Source organism: Anopheles stephensi, chromosome 3 (assembly GCF_013141755.1).
Source record: "Anopheles stephensi strain Indian chromosome 3, UCI_ANSTEP_V1.0, whole genome shotgun sequence".
Lineage (NCBI taxonomy): Eukaryota > Metazoa > Arthropoda > Insecta > Diptera > Culicidae > Anopheles > Anopheles stephensi.
In genome coordinates, this window is record NC_050203.1 from 54,848,035 (window position 1) to 54,869,130 (window position 21,096).

At 40.1% G+C, this 21,096-nt stretch overlaps 1 protein-coding gene across 5 annotated transcripts in view; it reads left to right on the forward strand.

The window, feature by feature from the left end:
- The window catches only part of LOC118513385 (protein outspread), a 217,581-nt gene that overhangs the window by 162,407 nt on the left and 34,078 nt on the right, over nucleotides 1–21,096 (forward strand). The gene's annotated exons all lie outside the window — the stretch shown is intronic.

Below are 21,096 nucleotides of genomic sequence, written 5' to 3' on the forward strand. Positions count from 1 at the left end.
GCAGCACGCAAATTTCGCTTTTTTTCTTCCTTCTCGTGCAGCATGAGAGGCTTTTTCGAAGAATTTATCGTTGGATAAATGTTGCCTCAATAGAGATCACCGCATCAAAGATGCTTATCCACGTTAACATGCTATTTTAACAATCTTTCTGCCACCAATATGGACGTCGATCGATCTTCCAAGTACGTTTCGGTGTTGCCGAGGAAGAGAAGCAACCTTTAATTCGATTTGCTGTTTAAACTGAGCATTTTTTAATTTATGCTACTGTTACCATTGAAAGTGAAGAAGTTTATTCGAGCCAATCACGCCAACCGGCGAAAACTTCCTTCCTTCCATTGATGCTGACATTAATACGCGGGGTGATCTTTGATTGAGCACCAGACCTTGCAGGTCCTTCAGCCGGACTGTAAACCATTAAGATTACTCCGACCTAGTAAATGGCAATGGCAGTTTTGAGCCTCGAACACACAGAACATAAGCGAGAAAAAAATCTCGTCCAATAAAAATGCTATAAACTCCACTGATTGTGGAAAAGATAGTGAATTATTTATTAATAACACAGATGTGCACAGTGTCCCGTTCAAGGGCTACACTTTTGTTCGATACCAGAAAAAAAAATATGGCAGCGAACGCAAGAATCCCTTCACGTCCATCGACATGACTTTCGCAATGCGTCAATGCCGCCATCACCACTCGGCTGGCCAGAAATTCCGAAACCCCCTTTGCAGGTGTTCAGCTCACTTGTTCGCCTTTTGCAACACCTTGTCTTCTTCACACCGCCGACCGGGCTCAGCCAGCCAGCCGCAGGTTTTGTCTGGCCAAAAATTATCATGCTTGTTGCAGCTTGTTTCGTTTATGTTGTATGAGCTGAAAGAAAAAAAACGTCCAGCCGCGCATATCATGTGGCCGGTGTATCTTTTTGCACAGTACAACGGCAAAGCTGCGTCTGCCACCTTTGTAGTAAGTAGTTCGCTATCGTGCGGGCCAGATTTCAAAAAGTCTCGCTCGCGCCGTTGGAATTGTGCCAATGTGCGCAATTAAAAAAACCTTGAACCAACAACTGGCGCTCTGGCGTTTGGCTGGACGCGGCCGCAATTACCAGGGGGAGTCGATTATCAGCCACGGAGCAGCATTTAGCGCTGCGCGCAGGAACTTTTGTTTTCGATGGAATTTGAAGCAGGCCCGTGGCAGTGCCGAAGGATGACCGGTTTTTCATTATGACGGATCGTCCGGTCGGAGTCGGGGTTGGCTTTGGGGCTTGTCCCTACGAGCAGTGAGCTCTGGTAGCCCTCCGACGGTCCATTTACGGTGCTAGGAATTGGTGGCGCGACACCAGTTCCAAAACTGAGCACTTGACTCCCTTACCTTCGCTATCACGGCACAGGTGGCTGTGGAAGCTGTGAAAGGAGTTTTGGGTGGCAGCGTAGATCGAAGGAATGATTTTGTTTCTCTTAATTAATCTGCGCTACCCATAGATGGGGAACGAATCTAATCAAACACACAGCGAGCGTATCTTGTTGATGGTCGTTTAATCTAGTTTGATACGAAATTGGTGATATTAATTAAAAGTAAATAAAGTCAAGCGAATGGGGATGCTTGAGCCCATTTTTGTATTTACTTTTAAATTATACTTTCATGCGCTTTTATGAGGTAAAATAGTTTATTTTTAATTTTGTAAGCTATTTTATGAGCGTTTCATCGAAAAAGTGGAGTTTAATTAGCCACGTTACTACCCAAGACGGTCCTTCTCTAACCATTACCACGTAGAAAGGACCAGTTAAAAGCTAGCTAGGGATAAGAAACCGACTAAGTTCGTCTAGCCTTCTGCCTCATATGAATGTGAGAGATCTAATTTAAATGGCCTTGTGCAGAGGGCCTCGCATAGGGAGACTCGTATGAGAAACCTTGTATAAAGAGTCTCCCATAGGGTACCTCGTATGAGAGGCTTTGCATAGGCGATTTTCATCGCAAAGGGATACTCATATGATAGGCCTTATATAGGTGGCCTTGTATAAAGGGGCTCGTCTAAGGAGACTCATATGAGAAGCCTTGTATTGAAGGTCTCACATAGAGGAACTCATATGAGAGGTTTTATATAGGTGATCTAGTAAGGAGGGCCTTGTATTAGAGTTCTCGTAGGTTCTCGTATTGAAGCGTTGTGTGAGAGACCTCGTTGGCCTTGTATAAAGAGTTAAACTTTCTTATAACCGTTTGGTCATAAAAAAAATTTTATTAAACCTAGAGATAATTTTACAACTCGACTTATCGTTTCGAACTCCTAATTACAACTAATTTATCATCGCCCAGCTTGTGCCCTACTGTCGGGAACCCACGATGGTTCCCACGGTTTGGCCACGTTGGCTCTCCACGTGCAGCGGTGTCCTTTTCTGGAGCTGTCTGCGCGTGGCCAGTGTCGCGTTGCTCGGCGTCTTCGTCGTCATCGCTTTGCTCGGTGCATTCTGCTGCGTTGCAGATTCTCGATGCTCGATACCGTTCTGCGTTGTCGTCTTTTAGCCCATGCTGCGATGTCGTCTTCGATGCGAGATCAGCTTAACTCGGCTACGATGTCTTAACTCCTCCCCTCTTAAGTGACTTTGCCCTCAAAGTCTCGCTGCTGCGTGGAACGAGATAGGTCGGCTGACAAAGGTTTCGAGTTGTTTCGCTTGAGTCATGTCTATTTTTACTGTAGTTCTCTTGAATTGGAAGAATAGAAATATTATACATGCGCATATGCATATTAACGCAAATGTTCCTCCAAATATGTTAAATTTCCATCTCAAGGAGTCGTTTTGTAGGTTGATACTTTTTAGCTTTTCTCTGTGTTCTATTGTGAGGTTTTGTATCAGTTGAAGAGGCGGTCTATGTTTGATTTCGCCTTTGTCAACGTTAATTCCTGTTGTTGACTTAAATGGTTTACCAGGAATGGTGACTTCATTGTTTGAATAAATTTCTCCATTAATGATGATGTTACAATTTTCGAATTGTATGACGTAGGAACCGTTCAGTACTTGGTTCATTTTGCTGCAGTTTGATGCGATTTCTGCTATGACGTCATTGATTAGTATTGTGTCTTCTTTGATTCTTTTTATGAAGCCTTGGCTATAAATCTTTTCGTAGTCACATTGTGAATCTTCTCTTTTCACAATTTGTTGAATGCATGTTGTGGGTTGTTGTATGCCGATTTGCGGACATATATAAACGTCTTCTTGTTGTTGGCACTTCTCTGCCATGGAATATACGTGGGTTTGATTTTGTAATATATAGTTCTGTGTGACGATTATACGTGCATCGTGTTGTATTATCAAATCGATATAGTCGTATTCGTAGATTTTTGGAGATAGTTTGGGGAACTTTAGCATGTATAGTATATGAGTTTCATTTACTGCAACTTGGGCAGTTGATTGCCTTAGCAATTCTTCCGGTGTGTTGTATTTAATGTTATTCTTTTCAAGGAACTGTTCTATTGAGGTCAGATCCTCAAGGGATAGTAGCTTACTGCTCGGAATCCCGTGTTTAGCTAACAGTATAGCGTCTTCTATGACATCCAATTTTTCTTGTAACATATTTATGTTGGGAAGTAGAATAAGTTTTCGATTTTCTACTTGGTATGACTCATAGCGTTCGTTCTCGATATTTACGACTTGGTTAGCGACATCAGTTATTTGTTTCAGCCTGTCGTTGAAACCTTGGTTGATTATTATTTGTTTGTTGCTTTCTGCTATCAGGGAGTTCATTGTGGAGTTAATGACATGTAGGTCGTCGGCGTCAGGAGTTCCGGCGATCCATTTCCAAACTTTACCTATCGTGTCCCATCGTTTTTGCCTTTTCACAAATGGTTTGATTTTCGCCAAAGTGTCCTGTAGCATGCTAGCTTTTATTCTAATTAAATTGTCGATAGGTTCAGTAAAAATTCCATTTGGACTATCTAGCAATGTTTTCTCTATTGTTTCGTTGATATCGGCTAAATCTATTGGATGAATTGTTCTAATGTACCCAATTTGTACTTTAGCTTTCCCTATCGGTATTATGGCTAATGGATCATTTGTTACATTATGTATCTTAATTTTACTCGATTCTATCGATGAAATAGCGATAAGGATTGTACTGAAATGATAAGAATAATGAATCAATTAGTCGGATTTCTTAAATTCACTTTATGAATTTTTCTGTTATGTGTATCGATTACATACGTAGGATAATTTTCTTTAATCTTTACCATATTGAAACGACTATCTCGTTTATTATTTGTTTTCCTCTTTTCGTACGCATATTGATTTGGTTCATAGTCTTTATATTTCTTATCTTTCATCTTTTCATTTTTCTCTTCGAATAGTTTTATAATTTTTTTATCAAGTTTTTCTCTTAATAACGCTCTGTCTCTAAACGACATTTCTTCCGATTGTTCTCCGATATATACGTTTTTGGGGGTCTCTTTCGTAAACGAATGAATGGTGTTGTTGTATTTGTATACAGCCTGTTGCACTAAATTTTTATCTGTGATTTCTGGGTTTAGTGCCTTGATACACCTGCCTATCTCACGAATTGTTGAATGGCATCTTTCGATTTGACCGTTTGTTTCTGAACGATTTACGGGAGTTTTAAAAATAGATATACCTAGATTTTTAATCATTTGCTCTATGACATTTGAAACAAATGTGCATTCGTTATCAATTACGATATGTTTTGGTAAATTCCAATCATATAAAAGTTCTTGCATTACTTCTTTTATATCTGCAATAGATTTTGATTTGATGAATCTTACTTTGAGATATTTGGAAAATTTATCTACTGATGAAAGGTACAGCAAGTTTGAGTTATACGCAAATATGTCAATGTGAACAATTTCACCTGGATATCTGGGGATTGGAGTCTTTATTGGTATAAATTGTTGTGGTTTCCTATCATACTTTTCCATTTTGCAAATTTCGCAATTTTTTACAAATGACTCTATTACTTTTCTCATCGTTGGGAAATAAAATCTTTTAATGCATTGTAATGAATTCTCTTTCGAATTTCTATGTGCAAAATTATGAATGTTTTTAATTTCGTCTAGTTGTTTTTCTTCATTTGTTAAATCTTCAACTTGTATTTGAGAAAATCTACATCGCATTGTTTTCGGATTGAATAAATTTTTATACACTTCTTGAATAAGACCCATAGTTACTTCATCGGTTAGTATACCGTTAATAATGTTAGGATTGAGGAATCTTTTTAGTTTGTCTGTTAAATATTGGTTAGTAAATTCTGGTTCACAAAAAATATGCCTTTTAAATTTTGGAAACGGCGTCATCATTTCATAGGACGAATTGTTAGTTGTTTTAAATATTAGTTGGTTATGAAAAGCGTTAATGGGGGCTTCAGTAGACAGTATATATTCACTGCTATCATCATCAGCGGAATGTTGTGTTGGTGTTAGAGAATTAATTTGGATTCTTGATAGCGCATCCGCTACAACGTTAGTTTTTCCAGGTTTGTAGCGTAACTCATAATTATGTTCCTCGATGAACGCTTTCCATCGTTTTAGTTTCGCATTGTTATTTTTTGGCGACATTGCATATGTTAAAGGTTGGTGATCTGTTAGTATTGTTATTTTTGCACCATATATGTAATTGCGCAAGGAATGTAAAGCCCAAACTATAGCAAGCATTTCCTTCTCGTTGGTAGCATAGTTTTCTTCCGTTTTCGATAATGTTCTGGATATGAACGTTATTGGTTTTTCAATACCATTGATTTTTTGTGATAAAACACCTCCGATTGCTTTGTCGGACGCGTCTGTGGTTAATATAAAACCATGATCAAAATCGGGGTACGCTAAAACGTCTTCGGATGATAAAATTTCCTTGAGAGTTTTAAATGCGCGAGTGGCGTCTTCGTCAAATTTAATCGGAAAATTTTTTGATTGATTTTTTGTAATTTTACAGTGGCCTTGGCCATCCTCTCCTCTTAAGAGTTTTGTTAGAGGTTTTGCTAGAGCAGCATAATTTTTAACAAATCTTCTATAGTAGCCGGAGAGTCCTAGAAATGCTCTAAGCTCTCGGATAGTTTTAGGTTCGGGATATTTTTGTATGCTTTGAATTTTTTTCTCATTTGGTTTCAGACCATGTTCTGAGACAATGAATCCTAAGAATTCAACTTCAGTTCTTAAAAATTCTGATTTGTCTGGTTGTATTTTAAAATTGGCTTCGCGTAATGTGTTCAAAACAATTTCCAAATTTTTCAAATGTTCATCAAATGTCTTTCCAAAGACTATTATATCGTCAATGTAGACATGACAGATTTTTCCGATATGTTCCCTTAGAACATCATCCATGACCCTCTGAAATATAGAAGGTGCATTCTTTAGACCGAAAGGTAGTCGTAAAAATTCATATTTCCCATTGTTAATTGAAAAAGCGGTTTTTTCGATATCTTTTTCTGTCAAACGAATTTGATGAAAGCCTGATGCTAAATCAAGTGTGGTATAATACTTATTGTTTCCTAAATTCGAAAGAACTGTTGACGTGTCTGGAATAGGATATCTATCACTCTTAGTTTTTAGGTTTAGTTTCCTATAATCGATCACAAGTCGATACTTTTTTTCGTTAGATGCATCAGCCTTTTTGGGTACAATCCAAACAGGTGAGTTATATGGTGAGCGGGATGGTCGAATTATACCATTGTTTAGTAATTTTTTTATCTGTGTCTCCACTTCATGTTTGAGAGACAAGGGGTATGGGTATGACTTACAGTAAACTGGTTCGGTGTCATCCGTAGATATGGTTGCTTCAACCTTTGTTGTAAATGGTAATTTCTCGTCAGGTGGCTGAAATAAATCTTGAAACTTGTTAAGGAATGAATGTAATTTTCCTTTTTCTTGGTTGTTAAGATGTTGATCTCTTATTTCGATCCTGTTAATTTCCTGTAACGGGTATAGTAAGAGAGGTATTATTTTATCTTTTATAATAAAGTAATCTCTTTTGGCATCTATGAATGCTCCCATTTCTTTGATGGTATCGTAACCAATAATGGCATCGAAAGTTTTCAGTCCTTGTAGATGATAAAATTTTACATTTACATCGGAATAAGGGGCAAATATTTTAGCTTGTGAATATTTCGTGACAAGCAAGTCTCCTCCTACTGATGATACGATAAAGGGTTTCGTTACGTCATGTGAGATTTTCGCATGTTTTGGGTTTATGAAATTCTTATTGGATCCTGTGTCAATTAAAATTTTTATCTGTTGTCCTGCTTTACCATGATATATAAAATAGGGCAAAGCAGACTTCATTCTAAAAAATTTAGTTCTGCTGTACATGAAGTGTTGTTTGTTTTCTCCTGTTTCTCTACATTTCTCATGTATCGTTCATATGACGCCTGACTTTCAGTTTCGTCTTCATATGGATTTCCTTCTTGCGGAAATGTTTCTATGTTGAAAGCTCGTTGTCTTTTCATAGGCCTTACATTGGATGAATTGGGCCTATTCGCGTAATTAATTTGTTGTGACCTAATTGAATGGTCAACTTCCATCGGTTCTGGTCCGCGGAATTGGTTCGTATGTTGCATGAAATTGGGTCGGTTAAAATTTGATCGTTGAAATATTGGTCGTGTCTGATTTGGTTGATAAAAAGCTGGACGCTGGAAATTTCTTGCATGATTCTGGAATGGCTGGTTGATTCCAAAATGTGGTCTTGTGTTGTTTGTCATAAATGGTCTTTGGTGGTTTTGAAATACTCGTGGTGGTGGATGGGGAGTTGGGAGTGGTATTAGGTTCCTTGGTGCTGATGGGGGTGTGTTTACCTGTCTTGGTCTTGTTAGTAATTTTCTACATTCCAAATTCTGGAATGTTATGCAGTAGCTGTATGCTGCTGCTAGAGAAGTCGGTTCGTAGTTTCTTATGAATTTGTATACGTCTCCATCTAGACCTCTGATAAACGCATCTATTGCCTTTTTATTGTACGTCTCTATCATTGCTTTTGAGGTTTCTGGGTGGGCAAATCTGCTATCCGTTTTTATCTGATTCGCAATTAGCGAAAGCAGTCTATTTATTTCATCGTAGTACGTCTCTAAAGATCGACTCTTTTGGTGTGCGCTCATTAGTTGGAAATCGAGCGTCTCCAAGTCGCGTTTCTCTCCATAGTATGTGATAAGCGTTCTCCTTATGTTATTCCAGTTGATCCCTACGTTCGATGCGACTAACGCATCGTTAGCTTCTCCTCTAATCTTTCGTCGAACAAACTTGCATACCATATGGTATTTATTTTGCTGTTCTTCTGTATGACCAGGAGTAGTTTCGTATAACCTGATCAATCCATCAACGTCGCTGATCCAGCTGTTGAGTTCGCTTGGATCTCCACAAAAAACGGGAAGGTCTTTCACCAAACCTGGGATCTTCTCGAAAGTCTCCGGGTTTATGGCGCTGCCGTCCTTTTTTACGAAAAATAGTGGAGGATCTCTATAATCGTCCGTTATATTGTTCTCTTCTAATCGTGCCTCTAGGGCTGCGATTCTGTTGATCAATGCCTCCATTTCGTAATTACTCTCTTTTCCTTCGTTATCTTTCTCTTTTATTGAAACTGAGAATTGTCGTAGTGATTGGACTAATTCCTCCAGTTTGACTAATCTCCTAACTTTTTCACGAATTTCACTTCAAAATTTCGAATTACACTAATCGACACGTATACCGACACACGATTTTCACGGATTTTGTCACTCACTTTTATCGGATGTGAATATGTTTAATATTATTACTTACATTAACAGTTGCATTGTTCACCTCCACTTACGGGGCTGTTTCCTTCACCTCCTCTGACGGGGCTGGTTTTCTTCACCTCCTCTGACGGGGCTGGCTTTCTTCACCTCCTCTGACGGGGCTGATTTTCTTCACCTCCTCTGACGGGGCTGGTTTTGGAATCCTTTGGTGATGTCTTCCTTCTCGGTGCGGCGGCAGAATCCTTTTCCTCCGATAGACTGTTGCTGGCAACTATCGGCTACTCTGGTACCAACTCGCACGGCTGCCTAAAGTGTTCGATAACTTCTGCACTATGCACTTGTGACACTAGCACTAACGCAGTCACTAAAGTTCACTGCACATCAGTTTGTTTTCACTTTTCACAGGCGATCGGGATAGACTTCCGAATGTCTATGTCGGCGTAACTCAAGCACTAACGCGGTTACTGCACTTCACAACACTTGGGTTTTCCTCACCAAAGGTCCCTATTCGGGCGCCAGTTAAACTTTCTTATAACCGTTTGGTCATAAAAAAAATTTTATTAAACCTAGAGATAATTTTACAACTCGACTTATCGTTTCGAACTCCTAATTACAACTAATTTATCATCGCCCAGCTTGTGCCCTACTGTCGGGAACCCACGATGGTTCCCACGGTTTGGCCACGTTGGCTCTCCACGTGCAGCGGTGTCCTTTTCTGGAGCTGTCTGCGCGTGGCCAGTGTCGCGTTGCTCGGCGTCTTCGTCGTCATCGCTTTGCTCGGTGCATTCTGCTGCGTTGCAGATTCTCGATGCTCGATACCGTTCTGCGTTGTCGTCTTTTAGCCCATGCTGCGATGTCGTCTTCGATGCGAGATCAGCTTAACTCGGCTACGATGTCTTAACTAAAGGTCCCTTTAAAGAGGATATTAGAGCCATGCATAGAGGTCACTGTAATAGAAACCTCGTATAAGGGACCTTAAAAAGGGGTCTTGTATAGGGGCCTTGTATTAGAGGCCTCGTATAAGGTACCTTATATAAGGGGCGGGGCGGCCCAGGTGTACATGGGACACGGCAGGACCGGAATAAAATCTCATCTGGACCGTTCCTCTATAGTGAGGACTGACTATCCAATTATGCGGTATCAACATGTCTAGCCTCGTTTAAGAGGCTTAATATAGATGACCTTGTAAAGAGGGTCTAGCATAGGGGTTTCGCATAACAGGTCTCGTATTAGGGACCTCATATTTTAGCCTGTATAAGAGGCGAATAAGGTCTCAGCGACTCCAAGCCTCTATAAATAAACTATTTTAAAAAAAATATTGGAGCCCCTTGTAATGGAAAAAGGCTACGTTGTTGACCGGAAGAAGTCTTAACGCTGGTAGTGAACTTTTTTTTTAAATATAATATGGAGGTATTACGCTGTGAAGATCACAGTAATTGGATATGATCTTGTTATATTAACTGAAATCCCTTGTCTCTGCATGCAATCAAAATGAGATGAGCGATGTTATTGCAAAACAAAATCTTTGCTTCATACAGTGACCGAATTCCCTTGTAGAATTCTCTTGTATAATATCTGAACCGTACATCCCAACATATTTCACCGGAACGTTGTCTTACTTTGCTGGAGGTTGAACGAAAACATGTGCCCGCAACCCTTCTTACAGACGCAGTAGCACGAGGAACGATGATGATGTTCCACAAAGCAATGTTAAATAGAAAAGGAAGCACACGAAACAGTTTTGGAAAACTGCCAACAAGATGTTTCCATATTCCTCCAACCGAACAGCACACATCCACGAACTGTTGCACCACGCGGAGTTGCAAGCGTGATGCATTTCGCGAGTTAAAACTTTTCTTTCTGAATAGATAGAAAGAGTCTTTTACAGTTCGGTGTCTTGAAATTAACTATTTTATTGAATTCAGCCGATTCCGTTATCGGCCCATAAACGGCCCAGCAGCGATCGCCGCATCAGCATAACTCGTCGCGTTGGATACAACACGACACTCCCAATGCTGATTTAGCGATTACCGACGCTCGTTGCTAACTCGCCCCCCCTCAGATGTGAACGTCCACGATTCACTGTGTTTGTTTAGGAAATGTGACGTAGTCGGGTGTCTGATTTGGTGACGAATTATGTACTGTGACTACCGTTTGCGTGTTTTTGCACCTCTTTGTAAACCAGTAAAGCAATGCTACTCCCAGTATAATGAGAGGAAAGATGATACCTCCGAAAATGTTTATCGTTGGCCAGGTTATTTGAAAAGAGTTGTTTTGTAAGCGAATGTGCTCCAATTCTTTACGTGTCTCGATGTGCAGATTATGTAAATCTTCCAGACTTATGTTCGAAATTTCCAGCTGTCTTTTAATAAACACTCCGTCGAGTGGATATAAGTTCAACGTTCCAACTAGATCGGTGAGTTTGGATGAGTATCTCACGTCGTTTATGTAAATATCGCATGTGTTGAAGCTTATTACGAACGATCCCTGAAGTGTTCTGTTGCTTATACCACAGTTGGAGACGAGTGTAAATTTCTCTACAGAGTTAATCAATATGGCGTGATTATTAATCTGTAATATTTCAGTTTTGGCTGGACTCTTCGTAAAGTTACATTCTGCTTCTCGACCTTCCATTAATCTTGGAATGCAATCTGATTCATCCAACTCTATTTCATTGATTTTATAGATTTTCGGGGTTAGAGTGCTAACACGGTATCTGATTGCTTCGTGAGTTATGAATCTGTCATACTGGAGGTGAATCTTGCCGTCGTGGTACAGGATTGGATAAATTTTTATCTTACGGAACGTTCTTGGGTCGAGTTTGGGTGTTTTTATGAGCAGCATTATTTCTTGGCGGTTGGTGGCGATAGAGGCGTCGGCGTAGGAAAGCGCTTCTAGAGTTGTGTCGAACGGAATGTTTTCTGCTGCCAGGTTTTTTTCCAAACAATTGATTTCATATTTTGACAATATTTTTTCGTTTAAAATATTCGCTTTCGTCATAACTATACTATCAACTATTTCCTGCAGTGTGTCTATCATCTTTTTTAGGTGGAGATAAATATTGATGGAATGAATTTCTAATGATTCTGATCTGAATTGAGTTATTACGTTACGAGTTTTTTCTGTTATTTCTTTAATCTGGTTGTTAATATTCCTATTGATTGTAACTTGTGCATTATTGTCATCGATGAGATTATTAATTGTTTTGTTAATAACACGAAGATCGTTTGCGTCTGGTGTTCCTGCAATAAACTTCCAAATTGTTCCTATGGAATCCCAACGTTTGAATCTTTTAGTGGGAAGCATTCTTTTCAATATGGTATTCAGTTCTTCGAATTGGTTTTGGATAATACTGGAAAATTGATTATTGCTCATTTTTTCGAAATCGTCCTTAATTGCTTGAATATAACCCTTATACGCAGTTAAATTGTAATGGTGTATGTAAATATGGCTATCTATCCTTATTCTTGCCCAACCTTCGTCCATTGCAACTATAGGTTGGTTGTCTACCTTCAGAATAGAGATCCTCGGCTCAGCTAGGGTACATACTACAAATAGAAAACTGTAAGAAGAGAACAATGATGTTAGAATGACGGTATTGTTAGCTATCTTATTTTTATATCGTTTTTATGAATTTTTCGTGAATCATTTGTGTTTATAGTGCTTTTGTTTACTTTGTTAATCTTGATTTTCTTGTATCTCGGCTTGTGTTTTAATCTGGCTCTGGTTTTTTCATAAACTGTCATATCCTCTTTTATATTTATTTCCTTTTTTCTCTTATTGTAATATGAAATATCTTTCTCCTGTTTCTTTGTTAAATTTTTGTAAACATTTTCACAAATATCTGATGAACGGACAGACGGTAAAATTATCTCATAAGGAGTATATTTAGTAGTCGAATGAATGGATGAATTATATTTGTGAAGTGAAAGCTCGATTAGATCAGAAATAGTTAAATTGTTGTTCTCAAATTTCGTTATTCTATAAATTTCTAATATGGTAGAATGGAACCTTTCTATTACTCCATTCATTTCACTTCGACCTGTAGCTGTTAAATATATTTGGATTTGGTGAGTTTTATAAAAATCTATTAGATCTTGTGTACCAAAAGATTTTTCGCCGTCCATTACTAATATTTTAGGAGGATGGTATTTTGTAATTATTTCTTTAACTGCCGGAACAATATCTAAGGCGGCTCGCGATTGAATTTCTTTAATTTGAGCGAATTTTGAAAATTTATCGATGTAAGTTAAAAAATAATGTTTTTCGAGAAACATTATATCAATGTGTGCAATTTGGAAAGGGTGTACGGGGATTGGAGTTTGTTGTTGAGGATACCGGATAGGGTTTCGGTCATATTTGTTTTCATTGCAGATACAGCAATTGGAAACAATTTTTTTTATCTTGGCTAGCAGCTTTGGAAAATAGTATTTACGTAAAATTTGCGACTTATTTTCCTGGGCTCCACGATGTGCCCTATTGTGCTCTGCCGTGATTATTTCTCGTTGTTGATCTTCGTCTGTAATGTCTTCCAGAAGATTTTGAGTAAATCGAATCTTAAGGAGCTTCTGACTTCCAAAATACTTCCTATAAACCTCTTGAAATTTTCCCATTATGTCTTCACTCGTGAAAAGTCCGTTTACTTTTGATATTGTGAAATGATCCTTTAGAATCTGTAAAAGAGATGATTCGGTTATTATTTCGGAGTAAATTGTTGTACGTTTAAAATTTTGGAATGGATATTCAATTACTGTGTTTGGTTTCCCTTTTTTCAACACGATCTGGTTGTGAAAAGCATTAAGTGGTGCTTCTGTAGAGATAATGTAAAAATCGTCACTAGTTTGTGATGAATGTTGCGTACCAGTCATAGAGAAAACTATTCTGCTGAGGGCATCTGCTACAACATTGCCTTTGCCTGGTTTATACAAAATCTCGTGGTCATGCTCCTCTAAATATGCTTTCCAACGTTTTAATTTTGCGTTAGTATTTTTTTGGGAGAGGGCAAAAGTAAGTGGTTGATGATCAGTTAATATTTTGAGTTTAGCTCCATACAAATAATTGCGGAAAGTTTGTAGTGACCAGAAAATTGCAAGCATTTCTTTCTCAGGGGTGGAATATTTCTCTTCAGTTTTAGATAGTGTTCTTGATGCGAAGTGAATTGGTTTATCTTTGCCTAATTCACCTTGAGAAAGAACGGATCCAATTGCATAATCTGAAGCATCGGTTGTCAAAATAAATGGTTTGTTAAAATCTGGATAGATGAGAATATCGCTCGATGATAGTATTTGCTTCATTTTATTGAAACATTCGATTTCTTGTTGATTTAATGTAATTTTCTTTTTGGATGTGTCAGATCCCTTTCCCCTTAAAATGTTTGTCAAAGGTTTAGCAATTTTGGCAAAGTCTTTGACAAATCGTCGATAGTAGCCCATTAATCCTAGGAAGGCACGCAAATCTTTAATGGTTTTGGGCACAGGGTATTTATTTATAACTTCTATTTTTTTATGGTTGGGTTTTATTCCCTCTGTGCAAATAATGAAACCAAGAAATTCAACTTCTTGGCGAAGGAATTCTGATTTGTCTAATTGAATTTTTAGTCCTGCATTATTTAATGTTGTCAAAATTGTGTCCAAATTTTTCAAATGATTTTCTAAATCATCGCCAAAAACTATTACGTCGTCTATATAAACGTAACATATTTTTCCAATAAAATTTCGAAGTACATCATCGATAGCCCTTTGAAATATAGCCGGTGCGTTTTTTAAACCAAACGGCATCCTAGTAAATTCGTATTTACCGTTATTAATAGCAAAAGCCGTTTTTTCAATATCTGATGCTTTCATCTTAATTTGATGGAATCCCGAAGCTAAATCTAAAGTCGAGAAATATTTTTTTCCTTTTAATTGGTCTATCACATAATTTATCTCGGGCATTGGATATTTTTCGGAGATGGTTTTAGCATTTAACATTCGATAATCGATAACCATTCTAAATTTCTTTTGTCCTGATGCATCCGGTTTTTTTGGCACAATCCATACCGGTGAAGTCCAAGCTGAGCGAGACGGTCTGATTATTCCATCCGCTAATAGCTTGTCAACTTGCTTATTTACTTCGTCAGCATATGCTGCAGGATATGGATACACTCTTTGATGGATAGGTGTATCGTTTGAAGTGTGTATTGCACATTCCACTTTGGTTGTACATGTTAGTTTACTGTCTGGTTTGTAAAATGCATCTCTGTTTTTATCTAAAACCTGGTTTAGTTTTTCTAGCTCTAATTTGGATAGATGAGATGTTCGGATCAAATTGTGGGATGACCGATTATGTGGAGAATAGTATGAGATTGGGATGACGAATCTTTTAGAGTTTCTACTCAATGTGATTTGGTCATTTTCTAGATCAATTTTAGCTTTCAATGTTTTCAACATGCTATTTCCAATGATTCCATAAAAAAAATTGTGAAATTTGTGTAACAAAAAGCGATCTTCAAAATCAATTTTGGGATGGAAAAAATTTATATTAATTGCACTAGTAGGAGCAAATGTACTATTTGCACAACTTATTTGACCTACTGAAAATTCGTACGGTTTACTGATTTCATATGCACGTGCCAATTGTGGATGTATTAAATTAATATTAGCACCTGTGTCTATTAAAAACGGAAAGTTTCCAATGGTAGTTTTAAGATAAATAAAAGGAAGGCTGGGAACTACCAACTCATCTTCCACTCTAAAAAATGGTTCTGACCATCGCGACTTGATCCCTCCAACGGATCATGCTCGTGTTGCAAATTTATGTTTTGTAATTTGTCAACAAGATTGTTTTGCTCTGTGAGCTCAAATTCATTTATTGTTTGTCCGTGACAATACCTTGCGTCGTTGGCATTTTTATTCATTTGATGAGCATATAATGGGTGAGCTTGCCTCTTTACCCACGCTTCTTGACTTGATGGTGGTCTTGGTCTTTTTTCGCCATATGTGGGTCTGTTACCATAGTCAATATGACGTGAATTTATACTTCTATCTACCTCCATTGGCTCGGGCTGTTGCCTCTGTGGGGTATATTGCTGATTAGGCAGGTAATGGGAATTGTATCGTGGAGCTGGACGAGGCGCTGCTCTAGGAGGGGGTACTGGTTGATAAACAATTTTTCTGGGTGCTACCCTAGGGGGTTGAGGCTCGAAGCCTAAATCTCTTGGCTTGGGAATATTAAGAGAATTTTGATTTCCATATTGATTTTTAAAAGGTGCTGATCGAACGTCCATATTAAAGTAATCAATGCAAAATTGATATGCTTTGCTAAGGGTCTTCGGGTCAGCAGTTTTTAATAAAGTGGATAATGGTTTTTCTAAACCTCTAATAAACGAATCCAAAGCTTTCTCTCTGAAATAGTTTATGTGGACATTTGCATGCAGAGAGTACTTACTGTCAGTTTGAACTTGTGCTATTATAGCGGCTAACAATTGGTTAACCCTGCTATAATATCCGGCGAGGCTTTCCGAATTACCCTTACGAATACACGTCAATTCATAATCCAGGGTCTTCACGTCACGCTTATCTTTATAGTAAAGCATTAGGATAGATTTTATCTGATGCCAACTACATGTTGCATTATTTGCATTTAACACATCGGAAGCTTCTCCACGGACTTTCCTTCTGATTGTTCGTTCGATCAGATGGAACTGCACAGAGTCGTCAGGAAGATCTCTATACATGATAAAAACATCTTCCACATCCGAAATCCAATTCATCAACTCATTTGGGTTTCCATCAAAAATAGGAACATCCCTCAAAAAGTCAGGGGTTTTTCCCATCTCCACGAAAGATCGTAGAACCATTTCAGTGTTGGGATTGGTCATTTTTGTGTTTTAAATGCTCACTTCACTTAACACTTGTCACGATCACGATTCACCACTAACAAATTACAGCAGAAGCTATTTAATTAAACACCAAAATTTCACTGATTTCGGATTTTTTAGGTTTTTACTTACAGTATGGTTGAGTTAATTTCCATGGGCATCTGACTTCTTTTTCTTCGGGGGAAAATTGGGCAGCTACAGCAAGATGTTCCTTTTTATCCTTCTGATGACTGGGGGCTCGCTGGCAGCAATCGGGAATTAACCACGGTGTCCCAAAGTTCGCTTCGTTATTATGATGGCTCCTTCAACCACGAGATTAGCCACAATTTTTAAATGGCTAACTTTATAGGATTTTTTTTTTTAACTTATACACTTCCCGCTGATTTTTTTGTCAGGTCCCTATTCGGGCGCCAGTTAAAACTTTTCTTTCTGAATAGATAGAAAGAGTCTTTTACAGTTCGGTGTCTTGAAATTAACTATTTTATTGAATTCAGCCGATTCCGTTATCGGCCCATAAACGGCCCAGCAGCGATCGCCGCATCAGCATAACTCGTCGCGTTGGATACAACACGACACTCCCAATGCTGATTTAGCGATTACCGACGCTCGTTGCTAACTCGCGGAAGCGTGTGTTCTCTCCCGAAAGTGCATGACATCTTTGACACTACCGCACCACTCCTGCACACTCTTACCCCACGGCACGGGACAACAAAGATGATAAATTAGCTTTTAATGAAGCTTAGTCCACCGGGTGAGCCTGCTTTGAAGTCCGCAGCGAACCTGCTCGTGGAACACCCGTCACAAGAAGGCAAGTGGCGGCATCAAGTGGCAATGAGCAAAAAATGGTGATGTCCCAAAACAAAAAAATCCATACACACGAAACATGTACGACGCATTTTTCTACACACGCCGGGCTCAGGGGTGCCTCTAACACCGCCATCATCCCGACCGATGATGTTCGAGAGTCCTTCGCCGTTGAACTGCTGCTGCTGCTGCTGCTTGTGCACAACGCAATGTCGCGCCGACAGGTCAATGACCCGCGCGCGACGGTAAGCAACCCCGCTCTTCTTCGGTGGATTCCAACCACATGTAGTTTCACGAATTATGAAAGTGAAAACTTGTCGCGCCCGGTTTTTTTTTTTTTTTCTTTCGATGCACCTTCCCCAATCCGTGCATCCAGCGAGCATGTTCCGGACGGACACAAGGCAGGCGCAGCTGGCGACGAACAGTCTTCCGGAACGCAACACCCCATGCACCTGGGAATGCATGGAGGAAGGAGGGGAACAGGGGGAGTTACTGCACTCACAACTCGCCGAGCGGCCAACCGACCGACCCGAAAAACCCCCCCACGGTGAACCGTGCCGTGTATGCGATCAGGCCCAGCCGCAGTTTATTTATTCGCGCAGTCAAAGGTTTTGAAGCTGATTAGTGTTACAGTCCCGGGGGTTTCGGCGATGGAGAGAGAGAGAGAGTGAGGGAGAAAAGGGTTCGAAAAGGGAAGATAAATCGATACCGGACAGACACGTTGTCTGGCTAGCGAGCAAAGGCCCGTGGGGGTTCGGTCTGCGGTCGGTCGGTTGGTCCTCACTCACTCTCGTGGAGCTCGGATTTGGGATCGTACGGTACGATGCAATTTTTGATATTGGAGTTTTTTGTGTGTGTGTGTCCATCGTGTCCCTTGTCTCGGCATAAAGAGAATTTAAATAGTCTTATCTTATTTTATAACTCACCTTCGGCTTCTAATGCCATGTTTTCGGTTATCTTCTGGAAGTTTTTTTTTTTGTGGTGATCAATTTCAAGTCACTGTGCGAAAACATTGGTTGTGGAGAAGCGATTCTACTTCATTCACTCGGTTCTCCTTCTTTGCACCAATCTCACACAATATAAATGGCAAAAACAAATACATTTTCGATGGTTTAAAAATAATTCCTTCGTCGTTGCCTCCTCCGAAGCGTACAGCACCCCAGCGATAAATTGTAACCTTCGTGAATGCGCTTTATCAGTCGCGCTACAATTACTAAGCACGGGTCAATAAATTGATTTCGCCGTGCTTGTTGCGGACCCCACCCCACCACTGGTTTGGTGAAACAATATAAAATCCTTATTAATTACAGCCATTTTTCGTGTTGTCTCTCGTGTGCAGCCACACCGTGGGCATTTCGGATGGGATGGGTTTGCTTGTTCCCGGGCCGATTCCTTGCTTGTTTTCCGTTGTCTCATCTCATTCACTTGCCGGCATACATTGTTGCAAGATTTATCAATGAGCAGAGAGGTCACACCCGGTTACCAATGCCGGAGAGAGATTTCCATCCCCATGCCACCGCAGACCTTTAACCGGCAACGGGTTCGGCCGAACGGGTTCGTTTTGATAAGTTTCGCGTGTAATTATAATTTACAGCGTCACACCAACGCCAATAATCACCTACTGTGCGGCGTGCTGTGTTCCCCTTTGCTGAGCCTCCGTGTCTCGTATTTCAACCCAAAACCAGCTCCCATCAGCCGAACTCTCGTGTATGGTCGCGGATGCATTGCGATTGGCTTTTTGCTAGTTTTATTTCCTGTGTGTGGCTGTAAGTGCATTTCGCTATTATACGATCGATGCTTCTTTTATTCGATTTTTTGTTGTGGTTGTTGTTGTATGTGCATCTCCACTAGACACTGGGTGCAACAATGTTGCTGCCGACATCGTTATTGTGCCACACGTTCACGTCGACCGGAGGCAATATCCACAGTGCCGCTTCCAATGCCCTCCACCGAAACCATTCGGCGGATGCATTACTACAACATCAGAGGGCAGCATGCATCGGACAACTCTAGCCAGGCTAGGACGCTCTCGGTATAGGGCGCTGTGTTGCATTCGATTGTAACGCTCATTTATCAATTGTATGATAATTGCACCGAACAAAGCCCCTGTTGAGGTTGTCGAGGGAAACCGGGAGGAGAAGGAGGCAGGATGAAGCATCCAGGGAGTGCATAAATGTCCGATGCTCTCGTGTGAGTCAATTCTATGTGCATTCCGCCGTTGGCTTGCAATAAAACTCTGGTGCTCGTCTCGCTCGGTCTGAGTTGATCATAATTTCTTCAACTCTAACATTAAGACCTCTACGATGCAGATCCTCTCGTTCCTGGCGGGAAGTCTATTTCCCATCTCTACTAACGGCTCCTTCAACACGTTTGGAACCATGGCGATCGAAGATACGCCATCTTGCAATAGAAGTAAAACGACATCTTCGACAGCCCTGACCACCAATCGAACGCGCTGATATTGATCTCACACATGAAATTATCGCTCCATCTTATAATCTCGCAACAGCACCACTCATTTCAAGACAATACCACACACACAAAGTGCGCCTAATTTACGGTCACACCTTATCACATCTTTTACGCTGCAATTATCGGCTGCATTCTAAGTCGCCGGGCACAGGATGCAACTGTCACAGCCGTGCAACGATCGGGCAGCCCGTTATCATTACCTGCAATTAGAATAAAACGAAACCATCACTTTAGAAATGTGGCAACGATTTAGAAAATAAATTCAAACTCCAACCAGGGCCGGACACTCTGTTTGCTAACGCTTCGATAGCGCTGGAATTGCAAATAGCCCAGCCGGCCGTCTCAGTTCTGCATGATTATGGTTCGCAACGTGTTAAAGTGTTGAAAGGTTTCAGTTATGAAATAAAATACGACACTTTCAATCAGATCCATAAACGGTGCGGCAGTAAATGAAGGTGGTGCCGCTTTACGCTGCATCCGGTGGCCGCTTTTGCAAATAGTTGGCGGCGGTTTGTTGCTGTGCACTTGCACTGTTTCTGAGTTTTAATTCGCTCGCTCTCTCTCTCTCTCTTTGCCTCTCCAACTGTCTTATCTTCACTCCGTTCGGGGCGTTAATTATGTAGCTGCTGCAGCAGCTGGGCCCCCCTTCTTTGGTGTACACTCGTTTTACGATGGTGGCACATTAAAACTGTTGCTACTTCTATTTTGCCCTCGACGTCTAAACGCCAGGGCGTTTGTCCTGCACGGCGCTGATCTGGTGTCGGATGCTGCTGTGCAACCTCTCTACAATGTTGATAACGATCGTTCCGCCGCGTTTCGGTCGGTCGTTGGCCGATCGGGAAAGCGTTTGCCGGTCGACCGATCGTTTATAACAGCTCAATAAAAGAAACGGTCGGAAGTTTGGGTCGGTTTTATCTGCAACCTTTACCTTTTTTTATTCTACACCGCGGGTGGTTTGCTTTTTACTGCTGCACATGATCAAATTCTTGTCTATATCCTATAAGCCTACACCGAACAGCTCTACAATGTGTAAATATTACGATCACAGTTCTTTGACTTTGCTGCGTATGTTAAAGTTTTCTTTCTTTTTCTTTCTTGTTTTTTTTTCTTTCTCTTTCCTTATCACCTTTCCCAATACACCCTCCTTACGTATGGCTGCACTGCATCCCCGTCTGCATTCCTGCCGTATCAAAAATAAATTCCAATATTATGCTTGCACATTTTTCTGCATGTTGTTTGCTGTTTGCCATGTTTTCCTATTTGTGTGTGCATGT